At 40.9% G+C, this 9,937-nt stretch overlaps 1 non-coding gene and 1 pseudogene across 1 annotated transcript; both read left to right on the top strand.

The window, feature by feature from the left end:
* The first annotated feature begins 1,909 nt into the window (after positions 1–1,909).
* Positions 1,910–1,980, top strand: TRNAG-CCC (transfer RNA glycine (anticodon CCC)). The gene has a single exon. It is a non-coding gene; the product is annotated as a tRNA-Gly (tRNA).
* A 1,996-nt stretch (positions 1,981–3,976) lies between these two features.
* LOC149846201 (pentatricopeptide repeat-containing protein At1g50270 pseudogene) lies at positions 3,977–5,095 on the top strand (annotated as a pseudogene).
* Positions 5,096–9,937: the final 4,842 nt, after the last annotated feature.

Raw genomic sequence — 9,937 nt, 5'->3', positions numbered from 1 at the left:
TTGAATTTTGTGTTTGAGTCAAGAAAAAGAAAAAGCATGTCTTTATTTATGAACCTCCCTCGATTTTCATAACTTCTCAGTTATTATGGTGCCCAAATGTGGCTTTTAATTTGGTATAGTATACCCTTAACTACCAAAGAGCTGAAAATATTAGGCATCTTCCTTGGGGGAAAAACTACATCCTGTACTGGGTCAATGATTTCAATGATATGTTCCAATTTTTTTTCACAAGCCTAGAAATGCTGGGACCAGAAGTTGAAGGATTGATTCTCATAAAAAACTGGTCTAAATTTTTTTGCAAATATTACGAAATCGAAAATGTCCAATAGCAAGTTGATCAGTTAAATCAAATGCATGTTTTAGACAACCAATTCTCTAGGTAGCATCATATTGAACATCTACGGTTTCATTTGTGGTAGTCTTCAACCATGTTTCGCTGAGTGATACGCTTGCCATTTAGCTGACTGGGAGCCATAGGCCCAAAATCACAAATCTTGGTATTAAGATTTTCTTGGCAAGGATAATCTGACGATAAATGAAAAAAAAATGTGTTATGCTCAAGAAAATGTCAGAAAAAACATCAGACACATACAAAGTTTGAGAAATGTAAAAATAAAGGTGAAAATAAAAATTAAGAGCCCCATTGAAATTGTGATAAAATATAATATATTGAAAAAGGCTTATACTTTGAATTTGTCACGATCTCACTGGGATTTTATCGTTTTGTGCATTTGTCACGTTAAATTCAAAGTATGTGTTGCATAGCCTAGTCCAAGGCCCATAAGAGCAGCGCCCGATTATTGGCAGGTCAGGCCTCCTTGCACTGCAGATTGAGCTCCAATGGGTCTTAAGACGGGGCCCTACTTCCACCCTTAGTAGGGATGTGGCTATATGCATATAAGAAACTAGCTCGATCAACTAGGTAACAGCATGAGCCACAAAGGCTCTGCTCATCTGGTATGAGCGACTTGTGAACATCACTACATTGGCAAAATGTTGCAAGTTCGAAACCCATAGGCGACTTCCTGTGTCGTGCGATCAAAGCTCGGCGTTACGGGGGAACTTCAAGGATTTTACTAACTGGAGTGGGTGGGTTTTTTCTTGGCTAAGCCACCCGTCATTCTTCCCCTTCCAAAAAAAGCAAAGAAAAACAAAAAAGGTGGCAGTATGTGTGTGTGAAGCATATCCATTTTTTTTTGAAAGGCAAGCTGGGGTTAGGCAGACCCCCACCAGTTATTATTCACCGTACCACTGGGGTTTGAACCTGCAATGTCCCACCACAAGGAGACGTGCACTGACAGCTCCTACCAACCACGCGGAGCCCCTGTTGATAAGCATATCCATGTTGGGCTGACATTGTTTCCAATTTGTGTGTTTGATGCGATGCACACCCAAACTTCAGTGTGAGTTATGCTGATTGTAAATCTTTTATGGAATTTGCAAAACTTTTTATTTTTCATACTATGAAGATACAAAAAGATTCACTACTTAATGACTTTTTAAATGAGAAAACCACACCTTTTTTTCGGCTAGGCCAAGGAAAAACCGAATTCTCATTGACTTTGACCGAGATGGGTGTGAACCCAGCCCACTCTAGTGCAGGCCTCCACTGATAAAACCCCTGAGGTCTACTGCACCCACTTATCCAAAAGGTTAAGAAGTTTCCAGCTTATCACAATTTGCCCAATACGTAGGCGTATCCAAACACCCTGAAACCTAGGACAATCAAGTTCGGGGCCATTGCATTCTGCTCCACAGTGCAACAGATAGCTACGGGAAGCGCCCCTATAGGTGGGGAATCCGAAGCGGGAAGCTGTGTGAGAAACTTGAAGTGTGCTTCCCACTCGCTTCTCTAGCACATGTGTAAAACAATTACAATATAAAAACAATTGATAGTTAGCAACAACAAGCGCATCTGGTGTAGTGGTATCATAGTACCCTCCCACGGTACTGACCGGGGTTCGATTCCCCGGATGCGCATTTGTCATAGTTTTTTATTCCCGTAATTTTTTTTTTGGCAAATATAAAATTCAGAAACCCAGGAAAACATGTATAAAAAAATAAGAAAATATAGAAACTAATTAGCATTATCCTCAAGATAACATCATGAAGTTCAAATATTTTTTTTCATGAAGGACGGGGAAACCGCCATTGGGATCAGAGACCTAGTCTTGCCCCTAGGGGAGTTGTCGTTTAAATATAAAAAATACTTTTAATGATATCATTTTCTTCAAGTTTTTATTGCCCTTTGCAAATATTATAATATAATCATATGATATTTCCAAAAAATATGGGAGACATTTATGGGCATGTTCTAAACGTCCTCTTAAAAAAAAATTTCCAGCACTTCCTTCAAAATTCGCTCAGGAAAAACAAAAAAAAATGGAAAGAAAGAAAACCAATTTTCTTGTTAAGTAATCAGTGAATGGGTTGGGTAATGATCCCAATAGGGATCCGGTATATGGTACCACTCCAACCCATGCCTATTTTATTCATAATGCCATACTCGGACCCACAACAAGTTGGGCCAGTTTGTTGTGGAACTTGCCGAGTCTACAATCAGGCTTTCATGGATATTGGGTTTTCTCATATTTTGGGATGTAAACCACTCATAATGAGGTTGGATGTGGCCAATACCAGATCCGGCTGATCGAATACTGCCTAAACCAAGTGAAAAACTCGTACCGAATCCCATTTTTTTATATGTAGGTAGCAAAACTCAAAACCATATCTGCATCCGATTACAATCAAATATGCTTTTTGGCTTACCAAATCTGATTAAAGGGTGTCAGATATTGGATAAAATCCAATCCATTGGCATCACTCAAGTTAATGGATTGGAATTCCTTTAGTTATATGAAAAGATAGAGGTGTCAATGAATCAGGTTTGAGCCAGACCTAATTTGTACCAAACCGTATAGGTAGGGAGTGTCAACAGGTCGGGTTTGGTTCGGACCCGGGCGAAACCAGACCTGGCCCCAATTTTTTGGTATGGTATAAGGTCCAGACTCAGATCTAATCGGACCACCACAAGAGAAACCATATCCAGACCCAATAAGAATTACATGAACCAGATCCGGGTCTAATTGGTAAAATACTATTTTTTATCATTTTCTACATTGAAAAATTCATGGTCCTAATTGGAACTCGACTGGAGCCCAGTTCTGGTATAAAATTTCACAAACTATACCCGGCTCCATGTATTAATCGGACCTTCAGGTCCAGACCTGGGTCTTAATCGGGTCTTCTTATTTATCATCGTACTCGGACCCTATAGGGTTTGGCATAGGTCGGGTCCGGGTAAACCCAACCAGTTGACACCTCTACTTATAGGGTCAGGGTTTGGTAATAAAGGAGGCCCAATTAGAATCCGGGTCAGGCCCAAAAGATCTGATTAATATATTGAGCAGGGTATGGTTTGTGAAATTTCATACCATACCCGAGTTCCCATTAAGATCCGGGGGGGCGGGGGTTCAATGTAAAAGTTAAAAAATAGTATCGTTATCAGATTACCAAAGAGTTTGTTTTTATAAAATCCACATTCTTATAGTGAAATTTGAGAAAAAAAAAAAAAACCCCGATAAAGTTCATATATTTTCAGTTAACATATTCTAGTAGTGCATATGTTTGTGGCAAACATCAAAAATCCTTTAGTAAAATGGATATGTGACAAATCATGCATTTGCTTCCACCGAAGGCGATCTCGAGCCTTACTCTTTCCGATCTCGAAGGCACGATCCTTCATCTCTTGCACGCTTCTCCCTCCCCTCGAAATCTCCTACAAATCCAATCCCAAATCATCACCAACAATCTCCAAAGCAACACAAGAATCACCTCCCAATTCGTTCGAGTCTGCGAGTCGCTCAAGTCTCTGAGTCACGCCCTCAAATTCTTCCTCCAAATCCTCCAACCCCATGCCTTCCTCTGCAACACCCTCATCCAGGCTTTCTCCCACAGCTCATCACCCCAAAACTCCATGTTGGTCTTCGCTCATATGCTTAGAAACGGCGTTCCGGCGAACAATTTCACCTTCCCCTTCGTCCTCAAGGCTTGTTCCGACCTCGAACTGGTCTTTCACGGCCTTTCCGTCCATACCCACATCATCAAAACCGTCCACCATGCTAATGACATCTATATTCAGAATTCATTGATTGATTTTTACTGTTCTTGTGGTGATATCGAAACCGCGCGCAAGTTGTTCGACGAAATGCCTCAACGAGATGTTGTCTCTTGGACCACCTTGATTTCTGGCTACACCAAGAACGGGAGGTTTTGTGACGCGGTGTTCCTTTTCAGGATGATGCTGCTTGCTGGTGTGACCACTAATGCGGTTGCAATGGTGAATGTGCTGTCTGCCTGTGCGCGGTCAGGCGAATTGTGGATGGGTTCCCAGGTCCATAAGCTTATAAGAGAAGAAGGGATTGAACTGGATGTGGTCTTGGGGACTTCTTTAGTTAATATGTATGCAAAGTGTGGGAAAATTGAGATGGGTGTGAAGGTTTTCAATTCTATGCCGGAGAAGAACGTCTTCACGTATAACACGCTTATCAACGGGCTAGCCATGGCCGATTCCGGGAAGCAAGCGCTTTCTTTGTTCTACAGGATGGAGGAAGAAGGAATCAGACCAGACGGAGTGACATTCATTGGAGCTCTGTGTGCCTGTAGTCATGCAGGATTGGTGCAGGAGGGTAGCCTGATTTTCCGAAGAATGGCGAGAAAATACGGCATGCCCCCGGGGATCAAACACTATGGATGCATTGTTGATCTTCTTAGTCGAGCCGGCTTCACTAAAGAAGCTTATGAAGTTGCAAAGAGCATGCCTTTTGAGCCCAACACCGTCATTTGGGGAGCACTGCTTGGGGGGTGTAAAGCTCATGGTGATCTGCACCTGAGTGAAGTTGCAGCAAGAAAGCTGGTGGAGTTGGAGCCGTGGAATGGTGCATACATTGCTGTTCTGTCTAGATTGTATGCAGAGATGGGCAGATGGAGTGATGCTGAGAAGTTGAGGATGTTGATGAACCAGAAGAGATCAGTGAAAGACCCTGGATACAGCTTCTTCATTGAAGGAGCAAAAACAATGCCTGCTATATGTTGATTCGGATAACTGATCATAAATTTTGATGCAGGAGCGGGAGCGCTCCATAAGGTCTATCGGATCCATTTTTTATTATTAGATTTTTTTGTAATTATTTAGTTTGGAGTCTTGTTTTGGATCTTATTTCAGTCATATTTGAATCATAATAGTTTTAGATTGGATCTATCTTAGATCCATATTAAGATCAAGGTTTCTAGGGTTGCTTTATTGTTTGCTGTATATTTTCATTGTAGAGAAGATATAAGACAAAGATGAATGAATTATGATATATTTTTAGTGTTTCGTGTGAGTAAAGAAGGTCAATGCCGTGCTGGAGTTGTCTATGTGAGCACTTACGAAAGTGCAAAAGCTCGCTCACACCTGCAGTGGAGCAAGGGCTACACAGGCTGCACTCGCTGCTAGGGAGGGAGTCTCAATCGTTTTTTTCTAGGATTCCTTATTTCTCGCTGTGCTCACAGAGATCTTTAAATTTTTTGTTAATTCCATGTTTTTTAGCTTGTTAGGGTGCTGATTCGTGTAGGGTTCATGAGCGATCCTTTTGATCACTGCATCAAATCTTGACACCAAAGTGCTCAAGTGCTCATTTTGTGTCTCTTGCTGACCTATTTTCCAAGGACACGTTCGGCCATTTTTATTTAGTTTTCAATGTAACCATACAAAGGGATACAAAACAAGTGTCAAAATGTAGTATCCATGTGACATAGTGTCAGAAATGGCAACTATCAAAGGGCTATCCTGAACGCGATCCTCGGATGGAATTTCACTTACTAGCATCTTTGGAAATCCAAGATTATCGCAGGATTCAAATTTTGAATTTTATACTTCATCCTTATCATATTTGTTGTTATTTACTTATACGCTGTAACTGAATGTTGTATATAAATACACTTACACGCTGAATAAAATCAATCATCTACGAGTATTCTTTTCTCTGTCCATTGCGTTATCAGGTCAATTAACATGGTATTAGAGCATCTGGTTCTTTGAGCTCCCTTTTCTGCCGTCGTCATCTTGGATCTTACGCGTGTTGCTGAACCATCTCTACTGCTTCAGCTGCGATCACAACAGCGGCCCAGAACGTTTTCTGCTAAGGTCTGTGAAATCAGGCATCTGCCCACCATACTCCAAGATCACAGATACGTATTGCACCAAGGAAGCTGCATTACCTACATCCCAAGGGCACTATGGCAGGCGAAGACGTTGAAACGTACCTTCAACCTCAAAACAAAGAAATTGCGGAAGATAGCCCATATTACATCCATCATTCAGACAACTCAGGTTCCATGCTCGTTTCTCATTGTTTAACAGAAGATAACTACCCCACATGGCGGATTGCCATGATCATGGCATTAAGCGCCAAAAACAAAATGGGATTTGTTGATGGATCAATCCCAAAACCAGATTCGTCAGACTCTTTAGTTGCAACCTGAAATTGGTGCAACAACCTCGTTCAGTCTTGGATTTTAAATGCCATACATAAGGATCTTGTTGCAACCGTCATCTATGCACAATCTGCGACTGAAGTATGGGACAAATTGAGTGAACGATTCACTCAAGCTGATGCACCACTAGTGTACCAAATTCAACATCAAATTTTGAATTGTAGACAAGGGCAACAATCGATTGTCGTATATTACAGCAAGATCAAAGCATTATGGGACGGACTCGCTTCCTACACATCCTTGCCCGCATGTATTTGCAGTGCTATGAAGAAAGTGTATGAATTGCAACAACGTGATCAACTAATTCAATTCATAATAGGGTTGAATGAAAGTTACAATCAAGTTCGAAGCCAAATCCTATTGATGGAGCCATTGCCTACCACGGCCAAAGCCTATTCTCTCCTAATGCAGAAAGAAAAGCATAAAGAACTGAGTGTGGTGACACCCGTAACAGACTCTATTGCTGCCAATATCACTTTGCCAAACAATTACAAAGAATATCAAGGATGAGGATGAGGGAAACCTCGAATGAAATGCAAGCATTGTGGTAAATTGGGACATACAAAGGCAAAATGTTATTTTTTGGTGGGGTTCCCAAGTAGGACGAATTCTTCTAATGCTCATTCAAGGCCCAAGGTAAATGCTACCACATCGACAAACACAAACCAGACCATAAGTGAGCCCAACAACAATCAAGTGAGTCCTGAACTACTCAAACAATTTGTTGAACTCGTAACCAAGGCCAACCAAGGTAAAACCGAACCACTTGCGAATGTGTCAGGTATGAACCTAAACTTGTCTTGTTGTCTTGTTTCAAACAAACTTTGGATTTTGGACACCGGAGCCACCGACCACATATGCAACAACTTGACAATGATAGAGTCACAAAAAAAACCCTCCATCCATCCGTCGGCCTCCCTAATGGAACCCGTGCTAATGTCACCTATACAGGAACCGTAACTATCACTCCCAGTCTCATTCTTAAAGATGTCCTATGTGTGCCAGAATTCAAATTCAACCTTATTTTCATACCCAAGTTGTGTGCTGACTCCAAATGTGATGCAATATTTAATGATATTTCTTGTATCTTGCAGGACCAACACTCGACGATTATGATTGGAACGGGTAAATTGCAAGGTGGCCTATATATCCTTGAGCAAGCCGATCAAGTCATCAACACTTCCATCATTGATAAGTCCAGTTTATGGCATTGTCGCCTCGGCCATTCATCAAATTCTAGAACCACTTCTCTACTTGGTACTAATTTCATTGAACATTTTAAACACATAGACAATTGTCATGTTTGCCATCTAGCTAAAGATTCTAGACTTCTATTTCCCAACAGTGGAGTTTCTACTTCTAAAGTGTTTGATTTGATTCATTGTGACGTATGGGGAGGATATAAGACTGCATCCCTTAATGGTGCTCATTATTTTCTAACAACCGTTGACAATTTTTCAAGAGCCATTTGGGTTTATTTAATGAAGTACAAAGATGAAACCTCTTCCATCATTAAAAATTTTGTGAAACTTATTGAAAACCAATTTGGAGTACGAATCAAGAAAATACGAAGTGACAATGGAACCAAGTTTTTTTCACAAGAAATGCAGTTATTTTTTAATGACATGGGGATAGAACGTCAACATAGTTGCGTTGCCACACCCCAACAAAATGGAGTCGTAGAACGCAAACATCGCGACCTTTTGAACACTGCTCATGCTCTTCTTTTTCAAAGCGGCCTATCCATTAAATTTTGGGGAGAAAGTATCATGACTACAACCTTTCTTCTCAACCGATTACCAACTAATGCGATTTCAAACAAGGTTCCTTATGAAATTTTATATAATCGTCCTCCAAAATATGAACATCTCCGCATTTTTGGTTGCCTTTGTTATGCCTACAACATCCATAAAACCAATAAGTTTGACAAAAGAGCCCCAAAATGCATATTCATAGGTTACCGATTTGGCCAAAATGCATGCAAATTATATGACTTAGAAAACCACATCATTTTTACTAGTCGAGATGTTCGTTTTTATGAAAATAATTTCTATACCAAGAAAATAATGGGTCCCAAATAGGTGAATCTCACATTATACTCCATTTACCTTTCGATGAACAAATTGCTTCCAATCCATTTCCAGATACAGGCACCAATATCAACCAAAGCCATACACCCATCAAACCTCCAACACAACCTATCAATTTTGAGTCTACGCCTGAACCTGCCCATTCTCCAACCTCGGCTCAACCCGTTCGCCGATCTACACGGCATCATTATCCACCTACTCATCTCAAGGATTACCACTGCCTTGCTCTCTTACCCGAAGCTGACACCAATCACAAGAGTGTTGCTCCCTGCAAGCAGAAAGGAACACGTTATCCGATTGTTTCATGTTTGTATGAACATAGGTACTCTTTAAAACACCGTTGTTTTCTCACTAACCTAATCAAGGATTTTGAGCCATCCACTTTCCACCAAGCCATGCAAGATGATCAGTGGCAAAACGCCATGCAAGCTAAGATTCGAGCATTAGAAGAAAACAATACTTGGACCCTCACGACTTTACCTCCCAGCAAATATCCCATTGGATGCAAATGGGTTTACAAGATCAAGTACCACTCGGATGGACGTGTTGAACGCTACAAGGCACGCCTCGTTGCTAAGGGCTATACACAAACAAAGGGAGTTGACTACAATGAAACATTTGCTCTTGTGGCTAAGGTCACCACCATTCGCTGTATTTTAGCCCTTGTCGCCATCTACAATTGGCATCTTTACCAGGTTGATGTCAATAATGCCTTCCTGCATGGCGACCTCCAAGAAGAATTCTATATGACTCTTCCACCATGCTTCAGTTGACAGGGGGAGAACGTTGTGTGTCGACTAAACAAATCCATATATGGGCTCAAGCAATCTTCACGAAACTTGTTTGCCAAACTTTCATATTTTCTCGTCAACGTGGGCTTCCTCCAATCCAAACCCGACTATTCTCTATTCTCGAAAATCACGGCCAGTGGAAGAATTTTCTTAGTAATCTACGTTGACGACATCATCATTGCAAGAGATGATTTGCAGGGCATATCACATCTAAAAGAACGCATCAATGAGCAATTTTGATTAAAGGACCTGGGCAAGCTCAAATATTTTCTAGGAATTGAAGTTACCAAATCCAAGGATGGCATCTTCCTTTCCCAAAGAAAATATACACTCGGCATCTTAGAAAGCGCTAGATATACAAGAGTAAAACCATGTGAGTTTCCCATGGAGCAAAATTTGAAACTCGACAATGAAAGTGGAGAAATTCTCAAAGACCCTACGTCATACATAAGAATAGTGGGCAAACTCATTTATTTGACCATTACACATCCAGATATAGTTCACTTGGTTCATATCTTG

The sequence above is a fragment of the Nuphar pumila genome, chromosome 2, assembly GCF_984573655.1.
Source record: "Nuphar pumila chromosome 2, dmNupPumi1.hap1.1, whole genome shotgun sequence".
NCBI classification, from domain to species: Eukaryota; Viridiplantae; Streptophyta; class Magnoliopsida; order Nymphaeales; family Nymphaeaceae; genus Nuphar; species Nuphar pumila.
Note: the sequence above shows the minus strand (reverse complement) of the source record. Positions and strands in the feature narration are given on the sequence as shown.